Source organism: Haemorhous mexicanus, chromosome 10 (assembly GCF_027477595.1).
Source record: "Haemorhous mexicanus isolate bHaeMex1 chromosome 10, bHaeMex1.pri, whole genome shotgun sequence".
NCBI classification, from domain to species: Eukaryota; Metazoa; Chordata; class Aves; order Passeriformes; family Fringillidae; genus Haemorhous; species Haemorhous mexicanus.
In genome coordinates, this window is record NC_082350.1 from 6,958,970 (window position 1) to 6,975,450 (window position 16,481).

At 42.7% G+C, this 16,481-nt stretch overlaps 1 protein-coding gene across 4 annotated transcripts in view; it reads right to left on the bottom strand.

The window, feature by feature from the left end:
- The window catches only part of MAP3K13 (mitogen-activated protein kinase kinase kinase 13), a 71,797-nt gene that overhangs the window by 35,315 nt on the left and 20,001 nt on the right, over window positions 1–16,481 (bottom strand). For all 4 annotated transcript variants that reach the window (XM_059855131.1, XM_059855134.1, XM_059855132.1 and 1 more), the window contains exon 3: window positions 10,184–10,329. The gene's annotated coding sequence lies outside the window, so the exon portion shown is untranslated. The remainder of the gene's footprint in view (window positions 1–10,183; window positions 10,330–16,481) is intronic.

Consider the following 16,481-nt stretch of genomic DNA (forward strand, 5'->3'; position numbering starts at 1 on the left):
GGAACAGGCACCAGGCAGGAACAACTCAAGCCTAATCAGCCATCTCACATTTGCTATAAAAAAAGTCCTGGGAAAAGAGGGAATACGTAAAACTTTTCTTATCCTGCCACTGCTTAGAGCAGACCCATGTTTAAATAACTCCTAATTGTGAAAGGTCTTACCTAGGGAGAGATTTTCAAATAAACCATTACTCAATTTTCTGATCCACTGGAGATAAGCAACTTCCCTAGTCTTTACAATAGGATATGAAAATGGGAGGTTGAAAATGCAACCAAAAGGCCCCCCCAAACATGATTAAACCCAAGTTCACCTCTAGCTGGGGAACAGTGGGAGTCCCTACCATTTATTCTGTGCTAGAAGTTACTTGCTAATTCCAGGCACAAGGGTCAAAATGAATGCCAGCTATAAATTTAACTATCAGGCAGCAGGGGACAAAGACAAATCTGAATGACAGGACCATTCCAGATCAAAGACTCAGACTGGAGGCCCCAAAGACAGAAAACAAAACTGGTGTTAGAGCAAAACAAACAAACAAACAAACAAAACCCCCACTACATCAAAATCTGGATTTATTTGTGTTTCTCAGTGGAAGGCTGTCACAGACAGAGAGTTCAAAAGGCTGCCTCTCTCTAGAAACAAAACCCGTATACATTCATTCAGGAGCACAACAAAAGGAATAGTGACAAAAACTTTTAAACCCATGACAACTCTACCCTCCCCATTCTAGGATATCCCAAGGTGTCTGTGGCTACCCACACAGCAGGTACTGTGGAAAGTGCCCACATTTCCAGCCAGACTGACTGCATCTCTCTCCTTTCAAACATTTTCATGTTTTCTCTCTCAATATTATTGATCCAAATACATTCCTTCATCTTCTTCTACTGAACAGATTGCCTACTGCTAAAATCAGTATATCCAAACACATGGGCCTGATGTCATCTTTCTCCAGATCTACTTAAAATATCCCATTTTTCATTTACTTAAGGGAGACATGTGGTTTGATATGATTAAGCTACTGCAGCACCTAAACCACCCCCCAAAACAAAAATAAAGAGGAGCTCTTCTTTTCATTGGGAGAAAACATGACATCATGCCCATTCAGGTGAGCAGGAATATGACAAATCTTGCCCCAGTGAACAGTATCGTTAACTGCAAAGGTACTCCCAGCTCCCTCGTTTATTAGGAAAATGAGGGGTGAAAATTGTGTTCAGCACATCAGAGACAGCTCAAACTGCTATTTTCAGTAATACAGGAGCAAATTCCTACCCGGCTGACTGAAAGAAAAACACACCTCCTTCATCTCAGAAATAAAATTAAATTATTTAACACTGTAACACACAAGAGGAATTGTTTGATTAGCCCACAAGGAGAAAAAAATTTACAATTCCCAAAAAAAGGAAAAAATTACAATTCTGCCTCTTTATACTATCTAGTAATTCTTAAGTCATTGCCTGTATATTCCATTTATATCCATTCTCCATTGCCATTCCCTTCCCCTTTAAAAGGGGGGCACAAGAAGATAACGTGCAAAATTGCAAGTGAAAAATGTCCAGCACACCGACAGGCAAAGGCCAGGCCAGCTCTCAGATTCATATGCAGTGATGGATAAATTAAGGTTTCACGTTTCCTCTTCCCTTTCTCAGCATCATTTTTTCAGCCCTTTCCCATCACAAATGCAACATCCATCTGTCCTTCCGAAATAAATGGCGAGAGGGGAACGCTGACCATGAAACACCACACACAAACACACACCCCTCACAGAAACACACTTCCCCCCAAATACTCACAAGGATGAAGATTTCCTATGTGATGCTCCATTTTCTTCTTTTAAAAAGATGGAAGGCAAAAAAAAAAAAAAAAAAAAAAAAGAAAAAAGAAAAAAAAAGGAAAAAAAAAAAAAAGGAAGTGTTGCAAAATAAAAGGAAATTCCACCCACACAATCCTGCAGCCTGCTGCAAAGAAGCACCGAGCGTGCTGACGTCACGGATTCATGAATGGATGGAAATGGGGCTGGATGGAGCCCGGCGGGGGCTGCGCACCGGCAGCGCGGCCGGCAGTCCCCGCCCGCTCCGGGCACCGGCGGCCCGAGCCCCCCGAGCAGCGGCGCCGGGCCCGGGCATCTCCGCGGCCCCGGTGGCCGCCGCTCCCGGAACAGCGGCGGATCAAATAACAGCCATCTGCCGCGGGAACCGAACGCGCTCGGCAATCGGAAAAGGAGTTCATCGCCGCCCCGGCTTCTTACGGGATTACAAACCCCGCGTATTCTTATTAACATAACTAAATATAAACATGGACCGGGAGGAAGAAGCGGGGAGAACAATAGGAGGCTTGTGTTTGATTAGCGATGCAAAAGCACCAGCAAAATAAAAAAAGGAGCGTTAACAAAATCCCCCATTCGGCTCCAGTCAAACATTCCGGGCAGCAGCAGGACAAGCTCTGAAGCCCAGTGAGGTCCGGGAACAAAGATCAGAGCAGGCAGAGTTTCACTCGGGCTATGTAAGGCACGGTGGGCACATCACCCACTCCCACTGCTGTGCAGACCACAGCCAAGGACACCCAAATCTTTGGCAGAGTCCTGGTAACCACCTGCAAGAGCAGCTGTGCTTCACCTGTACATGGACAGGGAAAGGGGCACAAGTTCTGCCTTCTTTTTGTACCTTTGAGACATAAGGGAAGGAGTGGAGGGATGAGCATGACAAGGAATGAAGGTCAAAGTTTGAAGGATAAGCTGGGCTGCAAGCTCTGCAGTTACACCATCTCAGGCTTGACCAGAATTCATCAATTGGGCCTCAAACTCCTTCTGAACAATTCGCAGCCTCAAAATTATTAAGAGACAGAATTTCCACATTTTCACCACACTTTTTCCTGGCCAGTAGGAAGCAATTATGCCAAAACAGGGTGTCCCCAAAACTTACTCTGGTGGGGACATCTGAAAAGAATGTCTGAGACAATCCTACCTTTCCTTATGGAAATTGGGTAACATCCCAAAATAAACCAGGACTGGATGTAACAACAACACAGATCTGGGATGAAAAAACAAGGATTTTGTGCCTACTTGATCTCATGTAAGCAGCACCACTGATACCAGCTTCTGCAGAGGAGGAGGAGGGCTTGGATTTTGGACTGTAGTTTCTGAATTAAGATTTATAAATCTGGCCAAGGAAAATGAAAAGGAATGCAAATTTCTTATTACCTACTTTCAAGATCAAAGAAACCACAAATTTAGTTTTGCTTTAGAAATATCTCTTCTTTAAGAGCTAAAAGTCACCAAAGCACAAGATTTCTGCCCAGACAGCAGCACTGCTGCAGCCTGAGCACTCCTGTACCCAAGGGGAAGCTGCAGTGGAGGAATAGAGAAAGACATCTCTTCTCCAAAGGGATCACTCTGTGCCCCCATTTCAAATCCCAGCTGCACCTGCTTCAACTCCCTGCCTTGCCCTCCAGAGCCCAGCACTCAGCTTTCCAATACCAAGAGATGGAGACAGCTTCCAGATTTCCCTGGCATTTCCAAAACAGACAAAAACGTTAATTTACTTTCTCACCCTAAAGGGATCAATTCAGGAACTAGAAGGGGGAGTGCAGTAGCACATGCAAGAAGTGGAAGAAAAGGAGAAATATTGCTATAGAATAAGAAAAGTCAGAATAAAAATAAAAGCAAATAATTTTCAGAGGTTTCCAAGGGTTAATTGCAGTGACATTTATTAAAAAAAAAAATGCAGCAGAGAAAATAAGTGGGAACAAAACCCCAGGAGGACTGAAGGAGAAGAAAAGAGCTTGTGCATAGAATTTCATATTTTTTTGTCCATGGTAGCTTGGTTCAGTATCCTAACACTTGATTTCATCTATGCCTCAACAGTTCAGGTTAAAATTTTTAAATACAAAGGTCCTGAATGTAATACAAGGTAATACCTTAAATCACTGTGAAACAAAAAGCCAACCCACATTGTCCTAAAATTGACAGCTGCTACACGATTATGTTGTGTTGCAACCAGGTAAGCATTTTCATAGCACACATTACACAAATCCTTTGATCAGTAACTAAGTTGATCAATACTAAGAAAGAGAAATTATTCTCCTCACTCTCGCTCAGACAAAATCACTGGTTAAAGCAGGGAACTCAAGTATCAGATGCCAAATATAATTTGGCTCAGAATGAATATGAAAACAGGGGGGAAAATGTACTATATACAACAAGGGTATAAGATACTAAAAATCCAGAGTTCTTAAGGGACCACGAAAGTGCCAGTGAAAAGTTGACAGGCAACAGGATTTCTGAAAAGAATTATGGGCAACCAAGTAACTGGACCAGTAGGAGAAATAACAGGCTAAACTGATTGCAATGGGTGCAAAAAGAAAGCTAAAAGTATTTTTAAAAACTAATTCACCATATTTGAAAAATACAAGATAATTAAGTATTTCCAAGCCAATTAATAACTAATAGGAATGTTATACAGCATCTGCTAGGCATAACATTTCTAGTTGGCACATCCTATTGATTTGAGCCCAGTCCTAAAATAATCATTTAACAAGTTCTCCAATCCCGTGACCTTCAATTTTAATAAACTGGTGAACAACTAAAATTGCAGAAGACTGAAATACCAATATTATGCCAATACTCAAAAATAGCATACGTTGTTTTTTGTAGGCCTTGGCAACTTGGGAAGAAATCCTAAGCCAACCTTTGACAAGGAAGGATGGTTCTGCTGCCCTGGACCAAAGGCTGAGTTATCCCAGGATCCTGCTTCTGCCAGTAGCCCATAACAGCCACACAGGAAAGCACAAACCCAAAGCAAACACTCAATGCTTCCCGTGGCATATTCCTCTGACAGCAGCAGAAAATTAGAAAAGAGATGGGAGTGACTCAAAGGTTAATTTCACAATTATGCAGCACTTAGGCTGTTAATAAACCTACTCAGCACACACTTGGAGGTACAGGAGGGACTGCTCTGTGAAAAGTTCCTACCTGGACAAGTAAATAAGTGAATAGAGAAAGCAAATGAGTCTCTACCAGGCAAACGTTTGGGTGAATATTTGCATAGATAAGGTGGCATTTCATTGTCAAGTCCTAAACACCTGTGAAACCTTGAATCCACTCTTCCCAGCCCTAGACACACATCCCTCCTGTGAGTGTCCATAAGGAAGGAATCAGAATCACAGAATCAGATTCTTGCTGTCATTATGTCCAGACCTGACCTGATGCAGCTCACCTTCCTCTTTTGTAAGGAGCAAAGCTTCTATTTCACATCCTTCCAAACTTGCTGTTTACAGACTAGACCCTATCTGACGCACCACACATTCCAGAATTATCAGTTACAGGAAACTGGAATATTGTGAAAAAAATCGAAAAATTGAACATGTAACACAGTAGTACAGGCCAATTTATTCTATTATTTTTCCTTTTTTTTGTAATTTTGTATCTCTCTTACACACTCAACATGGCAAATACAACACAATTTTAAATCAGTTGTCTCAATGGCACTTTACTGAGACCAGAAATGAAATGTATGCATTTATCATATAGGATTTTATCCTGAATGTGCCCAGACCTGGGACTTTGGGAAGTCCTCCTGCAGAGGCAGGCGAACAAAACTGTAATTTGACAAGACCAGCACTGAGACCTGAGAAGCTTGACCAGAGGAAAATAGAAAAAGCTCCAAAATGGGACATGTGCAATGTCCAGAGAAAGGTGAGCAGGAATTCCAGTCAGGAGCCCTGTTTGGAAAGGGAGGCTGTTTACAACAGGACAGCCCTGGTGACTTCAGACCCCATTCCTGAGTCACCACAGCCCAGAGCCCATACTCCTCCTTGAGAGAGGAGTCCCACACAAATTAAGGGGTAAAACCAAGCTGGGGGTAGGTTTTGGTGCCCGATTGTTCCTCCACAGGCAAAAGGGCTGTGCCCAGAACACGGCTCAGAGCCTCTCAGATCAGAAACTTGGGATGTGCCTCTGCTCTCTGAACAGCTGCTTCAGTGAGCCACCAAGAGATCTCTGGGTCTGCTTAAACACGAAGGCAGGGAGCTGGAAACCAGCACAGAGTCACAGATCTGCAATACCCCAAGGGAAAGCTCCCCTTCTCGTAAGTGTAGCCCTAAAAGCTACTCAAGAAAACTCAGAGACACTTGTACCACCACTGCACAGTCTCCAAATCAAAGTACTACAACTGCTGCTACCAAGAGTGAGGTTATTTACACAAAACCACCTTCCACACTGTTGCCTGGTGTGGTTTTGAGTGTGCTCATGATGGGTAGGAGCACATAACAACTACAAGGACTTCCTCTAACCTTGTATTGCCTTCAGCAACACTCCAGGAACTCAGAGTAAAGTAAAATAAAGGCACTAAAAGCACTAAAAGACAATGACAAGGCAAAAAGCACCATGTGTTTAGGCATGGGGTTAGTAAAGATTCCTTTTTTAAGGAGTTTCTGAGTGGCTTCCCCTCCTTTCTCCAGGTGAGCCCTGCCTTTGTGGTTCCAGTCTGTGCAGTTTTAGGAGGAGGCATAACACTGTAATGTTAAGAACATGCACTGATGAGGCTGGGAAAGTTCAAAAAACTACATTTGCAGACTACCTTCTTCTGAAAGATGGCAGCCCAGCTCCTGGGACTTAAAGAGAAGCTCTGGAATTCCATCAGGAAGGAAAATGGTGCTAGATAAGAGACATTACAGCTGCTGAAAGGGCAGCTAATGCAGCAAGTGAGCAACAGCCTCCCCAGACTGACAGTGGTGGTGGCCAGCTGAGCAGAAGCCATGAGAGGAAACCAGATCTATTTATTCAGGGAAACAGGCACAAAATAACATCCCTCCCAGAGAACAGGCTGAAATCAAGTCTTCCATAATAATAATTAACTCTAATAGGCCTCCCAGCAGTGAGAAATACTGAAGAAAAGAATTTTAAAAATAAGTATTCATCAATAGCAGTTATAAGGGACACTTATAAAGCCAGCTGAGCCACTGTCACTTTTCCTCTGGCAGGTGAGGAACCTGCAAAAAGCAATGAGAGCTGACAATGAAGCCTCAGTATTAGTGTCATGTGGAAAGAAAAGTCCTATAATTTATGTTATTGCCACAAAAAGACATGCATAAATGGGAAGCTATTGCAGGGAGGAATTAATGAAACTGAAGAAGTGATTAAAAATGCAGTCCAATTCCCCAAGGTCAAGTGTTGTTCACAGAAAAAAAAAATCACCTGCATAAATATAGAAACAACTGCTGAGCAGCTGCACTGTAGATAAGGATTGGGGATGGAGAGGATCAGAGACTGAGCACAAATTATAAATATCCAGTTGTCACAAACAAGACAACTTCTATCCATTGACAGGAATACAAATTCCTGATCCTCAGTTTTGATGAAGCCTTGGGGAAAGTCCCCTTTTGGGAAAACCTTGCTGGGAATGTCAGCAACCACCCCAGAATGACAAGCAAAGGCAGACAGGTCACCAGGTGAGCTCTGAGGGATGGGGAGGTAGCTCAGTGAAGTGGCTCAGTCTGGACAGAGTGAAATGAGAAGCTAAGAAAGAGATATGATATGTTCCTACCAAATACACAAATGGTTTCTTCAAAGAAAGAGGGAAGGCCTGCTCCACATCTACAGTGACCAGGAAAAGCAATGGACTCAAAGTGCAAGAAGAAAAAATTACTTAGGCTGTGAGAAGAACTTTTCTAAATGGTAAGCAGTGAAGCTCCAGCCTAAGGAACTTAAGTTGTTTCCTCTATTAGGAAGGAAACAAAAATCATTTCACAAAAACTGTACAGCAATAGTGACATTGCCTTGATGCAAAAGATCGAGATGAACTATGGGAACCTCTGAGGGATCATCTCTGAAGATACTGAGGCACTGAAAGCTTTACAGCAACAGCAGAAGCTGAAAAATTCCTCTGATCTTTTGCAGTGCAAGGTCTCACCAAATTAAATCTTTCTGTCCTTGCTACTGTTACACAACCCCTTCGAGGAGTAATATTCAGATTTTCTACCAAAAAACCTACAAAAACTGCTGAAAGCCCACTAAGATAGCAGAACTTAAGTCATGAGACAGCCAGAATAAGGCTCTATATTTAGTACCAACAGTTTTCTCTGTAGTACTGTGATAAAGTTCCTTCAAGAAGAGTGGATCAGCTCTATGTAAATATTCCCAAGGCAAACAAAACCTGCTCAGCATCATCCTCCCAGACCCATGTCACTCATGAAGCTTTCAGTAGGTTTTGCCTTTTTTTTTTTCCCCTCCCTCCCAAGAGGCTTCTGCCCCCCAGTGCTCACTGCAGACCAGAAGAGTCCTCTTGATCTGTGTGAGGTATCACACTGCAGAACTACTCAGTTCAGGAGCTGTGACAGCACTTTAAATGGCACAATATTGGAGTTTAGAACTCTGAACTTGTCAGTAGTGGGGTTTGATCCTTGTTTTCAAGCACAACGTTGGACACTGCAGTATGATGGAGAAAGCACCCCAAAGGGGTCACTGCACAGCACCCCAAATACTTTCTGAATTAAATCACAGAACTGATCTTAAGGGACAAGCAAAGGTTCAACGGATTTCACCCCAGGGCCACATCAAACTTTGCCAGTGTCCTAATACTCCAGCTCAAACCACCAGCTTTGTATTGCACAGCTTTGTATTTGCCCATTTTTCCTGGGAAAAACCAGCACCACATCAGTAAATTCAAGTCATGGCTAAGAGAGGCTGACTGAGAGCCATGCTCAAAAGCACATCAGCTGAAGCATTAACCCTGGGACCCTCCAGAGCTTCACAGAGTGTTTTATAACCTCCAGTCCCCTATAAATGTCACAGTCCCCCTTAGGGCCAGACCTTCTATCCTCTACTCAGCACCACCATAGAGAGAACTCCCATATCGAGTGCCTTGCCTATTAACTACAAAGAATCAGATAAATTAGAAGCAACAATGTCGATGAAGCAACTGATGAATTGTCACTGATGAAGCAAGGACAGGGTGGTTCAAGCAACTAATTGCTTTCACAGAGATGGAACCAGGTTCAAATCAAGGGAGAATTCAATTCTCCAGCAAAATACTTCACCTTAATTATAGCTCGTAACAAGAGACAGCCAGAATCTAAATATATGGATGCTCTGCCTCTACAGCACCCACCACTCCTCACAGAATGGGTAAAAATTGACAGCTTTTATATTAAGAAACAAATCCCAAAATGTAGTTCCATCTCACATCTTCCTGCAATCCCACTCAGAGGTGGCTCAGGCACATCCTAAAATTATGTATCTGTAGCTTTCTCTGCATGAAGCATCTCTGTACAACAAAGATCACACAAACGTAAAGATGTGTAGAACAAACCCATTTTCAGTCTCCTCCAGTGAAACAACTGCTTTTTTCTTGCATTACACAGATACCCAGCCACTGACTGAAGAAAACTCTAAATAATTTTATAAACAAGAAAAAATTATTTTTCAAGCAGCATCTACAAAGAAACAAGCAACTGTTTTTTACATATTCTTCTAAACTTAATTCTCCAAAGCTTACAGAGTTTTTATAGAATTAGCTCCTTTTCAGCTCATCATACAGACAGATATATGTGGTTTGCTAACATACAAGTTTTACTACTTAATTTTTAATACATAAAATAGATGTAGTTAAACTAAAAAATTGCATATATGACACAGAATCAAGAGATTATATATTCCTAGGAATGGCAATATCCAAAACAAACCATGAATTTCTGCTTTTCTGGAACTTTGCTGGTGTCTCTACTCCAGCTATGACAGCCTGGATTTCTCTGAGAATCTGCATTCTCCAGCCAATCACCAGGGAAATACCATGTCAAAGTACTCATAAGAATGGAAAATAATATGCTAAAGCTGTCCCCTCACAAAATCAATACACCTGAATTAATAGATTCAAATGCTTTCAGACTCCAAGTTATATTGGAAAAATGTAAACACTAACTTCACCTCCATCTATGCACCTACCCCTCTGGCACTTATCCCTTCCTGCTACTCCCATGGGAGCTGGATCCCATAAGGCCTCTGCAGGTTCAGCAGGAAAACAAACGGCTTTGAACACAACATAAAACAAGAAGGTGAACTCAGCTCGTCCCTACCTTAGAAAGGCAAGTGTAGTCAGAGTTTAAGGGCAACTGCAGGAGTGAGCACATTATCACTTGATATCTCTTTGAGCTTCTGACTAGTTACTACCATTTGAATATCACCAACTGCTGGTACCTGATCATTGTTCCAGATGCACTGGAAGCCCATGTCCTCTTGGCTCACTGCACATGTGCCTCCTCTTCAAGTCGCAGAAATCAAGCTGTCCTCGGAAGCTGCACCATGGGTAGTGTTTAGGAAAGTCCAGCACTGGATTCTTCTCTCTGGAAAGAACAAGGAAGCTCAGAATCCTGCTGAAGTGCATTGGAAAAAAGCTCCCAAGATCAAGCCAACACATCCCCGCAGCACATCGTGATGTTACGTGGCACATTCGAAGGCAGCAGAGAACATCCAGAATTAAGTATGCACTTTCAAAAAGGAGCTGGGAGTAGAAAAATACCTCAGCATATTTAGTACATCCTTTCTTAGCACAGGCACACACTCTATAATCCTTTTATGGTACAATTTTAATCTAAATTAAGCAAGCAGCTCCAGTAAAAGAGCTCAGAGCTTTCCACATTACAAAATTACATCAGGATTGGATTAGCCTGTAAAATAACATACATCAAGGTAATCTATTAATGATATTTTACACTTAATTTTATCCTTAAACTCCAAGCTATTTGTTTTCCTAATTTTAAGCAAATTTTAGGAAAAGCATAACTTACTTCAGACCTCCTACGTACATACAACTCAAACTATCATTATTCCTGTTACTACCAGAACCGTGCTAGGAGAGAGACAACAACTACTGAGACTCCCAGTCCTGAGCCTACTGCACTTTTTCCACCCCCCTACCCCCCAAATTTAACAGGCTGCAAGACTTGACCCAGCTCTACATAAAATTAAAGATAAATCAACAGCCTTGAAATTACAGAACTTTAATGCAAACACGAAACTACCTGGTCTTAAAAGAGCTCCTCTCTACCTACACATATGGTTTTCCTCATATGCTTCAGACACAACCAAGCTACTACAACACTGAGGAAGAGGGTTAGAAATACCAGCACAGTCTCTTGGCAGAACTAAAAGACTTTAGACAAAGAAAAAAAAAAATCCATGTGGCACCACCTGCCTCATGTTCTGCAGCATAATTCAGCTGCTCTCAAGGCCACTCCCAATGTTTGGGAAGTTCAGCACATTCCTAATTTTTTTGCTGAAGTAGGAGCAAGAGCCAATTGTATTTGAGAAAAATACTAAGTTTGGTCACCACTGTCATTTCATTTTATATATCTCCTTATCTTTGCTGGTTTGCCACAAAAACAGGACAGGTAATTCCACATTCCCAACAAGCAAAAGCTTGTGAGGTCTGGGTCAGGCTACATTCACAGGAGGACGATGCTATAACAATATTCTTGCACAGGAAAATACCAATTTGCAGCCTCTGTGCCCCATACCAGGCCTGCATTAACTATTTTAATTACAGAACAATTCCAAAATAAACTCTACAGTAAACAAACAGTTTTATTAGACAAACTTTAGAGTTTATACTTTATGTATTAAAAATGTAAACATTTGCCTTTGTTCACCATAAAATTACATGGTTCTACTAAATCAATGAAAAAAGCCTCAAAAGACAGCAATTATAATTTTTCCCACTATTTTAAGACAGGAAATGATACATGTAAGTACAAGGTTTATTTTCTTGCTTAAGAAAACAAATACTGTAAGCAATACTACAGATGAAACAATAATAAGATTGAAAGAATCAAAGTCACACAAAATAGGAAAAAATGCATTGGAATACCTTATCCTTGTAAACACAAATCATATACATGTACAGGAGACAGCAGAGAAAATTGGAGAGATGTTCATAAAAAACATGAGACACCAGATGCCCAAAGTTGGCCAAATGCCACTGGAATAAATTACTGCATTTCACATTAAAAAAAAAATAATTACAGGTTTTCAGGACAGGTTTGAAACCACCATTTATCACTGGCAGTCAAGGTAGGAATGGTCAGTGCCTAAATGGGAAGGGACTTGTGGGGCTGGAGGATTTTCAGCAGCAGACAAGTTCAGCTCTTCCTGCAGTTCCATTTACCACCACATTTTATAGCCTTGGATTGGCTTTTAGCACTTGCTTCCCACATCCAACCTGAAAGATTTCATGCCTCTATAATCCAGTCCATAAGCCAGCATGGTGTGTGGCAGCTTCAAGCTCTTAAGGATGCATAAAAACACTGACAGTGTAAAAACTGCCAAGGTGAACAGGAGAGACCCAAAAGCCAAAGGTGTGCAATGGAAATCACCCCCACTGGGAACAGGGGTACAAACACACTTGCTGATTGAATTTTCTTTTTCTCCTTTAACTTAATCACTGTGGACCCAAAGAATTCTTTCAATCTAGTATTTCTCATCCTACCAAAATACCAGCAGAATTCCAAGTATTTGGATTCAAGTGCAAACCCCTGCAGATGGATTTTTTGTTTAACAAACTGAACAAACACAACATTATTTGCTTCGAAATTCTTCTACTTGGGATGAAAGCCGAGCTGTGCTGAAATCAATAGGACTGTTGGCATTGTTTTCCACTGAGCTGGAATTTCATTTCCTGTACCCCACTTCAGATCTGCTAAAAACCACTAGAACAGAGTTTTGACCTTTCACAACAACATCTACAGCTCAAAATAAAGCGTTTTGTGCAAAATAAATACTTACAGGGCAGGTTACGTAAACAGCATGAAAGCAGCAGCTGTGGCTGGTTTCTTCAGAGAGAAAACTTTGCCCCCAGCCTGGCTGCTCTGGATTAATGATGTTCCTGTTCCACACCATGGCTCTGAAGCCTTGGGAAGTCCCTATCCCAACCCAGCAAGGAGGAAAGGTTTGTTGTTTTAACTGTTGGCTGATAACAGCTTATCAGCAAGTTTTCAAAAGTTAAGCTCAACACACACCATGGCAAAAGTGCAAGGAAAGGACAAAGGAAATGTTGAATTAGTGCTCCCTCTCCTCCTGCAGCAAGGGACAGAACTCTCTCATACCCCACATCCTGCAGCAGTGCCAGCAAAGAAACTTGAACCAAAACTCCTGTTTGAACTGAAAACATCTGAGAACCCAACAAAAGTGCCTTCTTTCAAAGGAGGAGCTTGCTTTGCCTGCTGCATTCCCACTGGCTGCCACGTGGGAAAAGCTAACCAAAATCTTTAAATTTGGTCCTTAAATACAAGGCAGTTTTATTACTGCTGCCAAATTTATCACTGACACCAAGCTCCATGACAACTCACTTGAAAACAAAAACAAAACAAAATCTTCAATTTAGGGCATGCTATGATTTTTATTTCTATCCCAATCATGTTACTGAACTATAAAGGGCTGATGCAACCTTAAACCAGAAAAAAAAAGCACCCAGTTACAGACTCATTACTAATTCATCCTGGCTGAAGCTGCATACCAGCAGCTGCTGCCTCTCTCAATTAACAGCAAATATTGAACAGTATTGTCATTTAACGGTGTTTACTGCCTGCTGCCCTGTCCACTGCCCATTTTCAAATGCTCTGGCACCATTTAAAGCATCAACACTAATAAACAGAGCTTAGTTTAACCCCTTATGTATCACAGCAGAAGTTTTACTCCCTTCCTACATTCATTAGGTGCTTGGCAGAAGCTGAAGGATGCAAGGTGCCACCAAAATGGCATTTGTAATTCAGAGGCCCACAGGGTGCTTGGCTTCTGCAGAGGGCTGAGCACAAGTGTGAAAAATGATGGGAGTAACTCCAGCAGAGCAGCTCTTTAGGAAGTTGAAACAAAAGACGAGAAAAAGGAGACCACACATTCAGCCTCTGCTGTTAAAAATTTAGAACAATAAAACCCCAAAACAAATGGGGTAAAAAACTAAAAATAAAGCCATTCTTCAGGAAGAGCATATCAATGCTGTGGTTCCTGATGACCCCATCTCTGCACAGGGGAGTGAAAAGAGCCCAACTTTGGACCTCCCTTCCCTCTGCTGTGCCCACAGCACAGTAAATGATTATAACAAACAGAGCAGCCAGAGCAAACAACTGGAAGTGCAGCACTTCCACACTGCCTCTGCAGGCACCTCCATGCCCTACTTGCTCCATGGTGTCAAGTTTGCTAGAAGCCACTGCTGTATAAGGGACTGCACAGACTCTACACTGCATTTCCACTCTGTGTTCCCAGCACATCAGCAGGAGGGAGCATCTCCAGGCTCTCCTAGGAGCCCACTGCCAGCTGGGCCAGGGCCAACACGTGGATACCAAGGACCTGGAGAAGGGAGAGGATTCTAGGCCAGCCCAGCTCGACTGCCAGGTGCACACTGGCAATTTAGATGCTACAGGAAAAGATCAAGCAGCTTCTGTAGTGCACTTATTAGAGTAGAAGCTAGGATAATGTCATTCCAGTTGATTCTGAAATTGGGGGAATTCAGTTATTTTTGAGGTACCTGGACCTTTGTTCTACCCCTTGTGCAGAGGATACAAAGCATGGGAGCCCCAAGGAGTGATGCTCTGAGGGCTTGTCAAATACATGATGGAATAGCTTGGAAAACTGGGCAGATAAATGCAGGCCCAGGCTCTGGCCAGGGCTCTCTGTGAACATACTTTCCTCAGGTTAGCATCTGGCTGCAAGTCCCCTCATTTTCTCAGGTCCCTCTGCCTGTATCCTGTGCAACTCCAACAGCCAGCCTGGTTTGCTGGGAGGATTCCTTCCCTCTAGGTTCCCCCGGCACCTTTGTGCCATGGGGTCTGAGGTGCTCAGATATATCAGGTGATATGACTAATACCTGCCATCTGCTCATTGTTACCTTCCCTCTCCTCTCCTGAAGAGGAGTCAGCACTAAAGTGCTCGTTCTACTCAATCTATTTTAGGAGCGTGGGCTTTCAGCATCCATGCAGCACTGCTTTAAGCTAGCAAACTTCAATCAAAGAAGTAGACCATGCTCTGGAAGGGAAAATTGAGCACTAGATCCTCTAAAAGTCTCTGGCAAGACTCAGGAACAATGCTTTTTTTGCAAAAGTTATCTGCACTCCAGCGTGCCCAAAGAACAGAACTATTGCCCAGGTTTCACTCCAGGCCACAAAGCAGGGGCAGATGAGATGCAGGCCTTGGGAAGCATCCCACTGCTCTCCATGGAGACCAAGTCAGCAACACAGCTTGGAGCATAGCAGGCAATGTGCTGCAGCACTGGGTTATTCCCTGCTTCCAGCAGTGAGGAGCTCCTACACAATCCCACCACCTCAGAACACATCTCTACCCATCAGACTGGGGGGAAACCTCAACTCAACCTCAATAAAAGCATTGACTCTACCAACAGCTGCTCCCCATATGTCATGGTCAAGGGAAAAAAGCAAACTGGGGACACAAAGGAAAGATGGGGAGAGAGGCCAGTGGAGAATAATTTGATTTCACTGTGTTTGTTAGAGGAGCTGTGTCAAAATGCAAAGAGAAAAATCATCACAGTGTAGGAGGCTGAAAGATTTGAGATGGAGCAGTGAGGAGTCTCTGGCCCCATAAATGTTTAATTTGAGCAAAGCAGCAGATAAGTAGTAAGCACAGTTTTGCTGCTGTTGCTGAACTGCACACTCCTGCTTTGATTTCTAGATGACACACAGTGAGAATGTAAGTATAAAATAGAATAGAAGAAAAGCACTAGGGAGATTTTCATACCTGACACTACAGACAGAGCTCACAAGCCAGCCACACGCTCAGCTCCCTTCCTTGTCTCTGCTTGGGGCAGCAGCACCAGGGTGAGCAGCACACAGGGAGCTCTGGAGTACCCCCAACCCTCAATTTCACAGCTCTGCCAGCCCAGCACAGTGCAGGGGATAACAAGAGCTACTGCACCACACCTGAGGAAGCAGCCAGGGCTGCAGATCACTGATAAAGGCACCATGCTGCCTGCTAAGAACACTGTGAAACTGGAGAACCACAGAAGGAAGATGCACGTGGAAACACAAAAGAAAATGAATCCCCAGAGCCCTAGGAGCAGAGAAAGGACTCCTGGAACTGTTCCTCTTGCAAAACTACCTCTGCAAGGACTGACTTTCTCCCTGTGCTCCTTTCCTAACAAATTAAATTTATCAGTAAGTATCATTCTTTCCCCATCACTTCCTTGAGTTATTCCCATCCCACTCTAAACAGTAAGCTCAAATTGGTTAGATAAATCCTGAAGAAAGGTTGCTAATTGGTGTTTCTTCCTACCTAAAATGCAAGAAGAGTATGAAAAAGAAATTAATGCATTCCATGACCCCTGTGAGATCTCCAACTCCATTCTTCTTCCCTTTCCTGCTCTTTGATTCCTTTAGATTGCCACCTGGTCACCATTATCTGCTTCTTTCCCCTTCACCATCAGAGAGAAGCCTATTTCCTTTCCCTCCTTAAATCTTTCTCATCTCAAACTTCACCCTTTTCCCTGCATCTA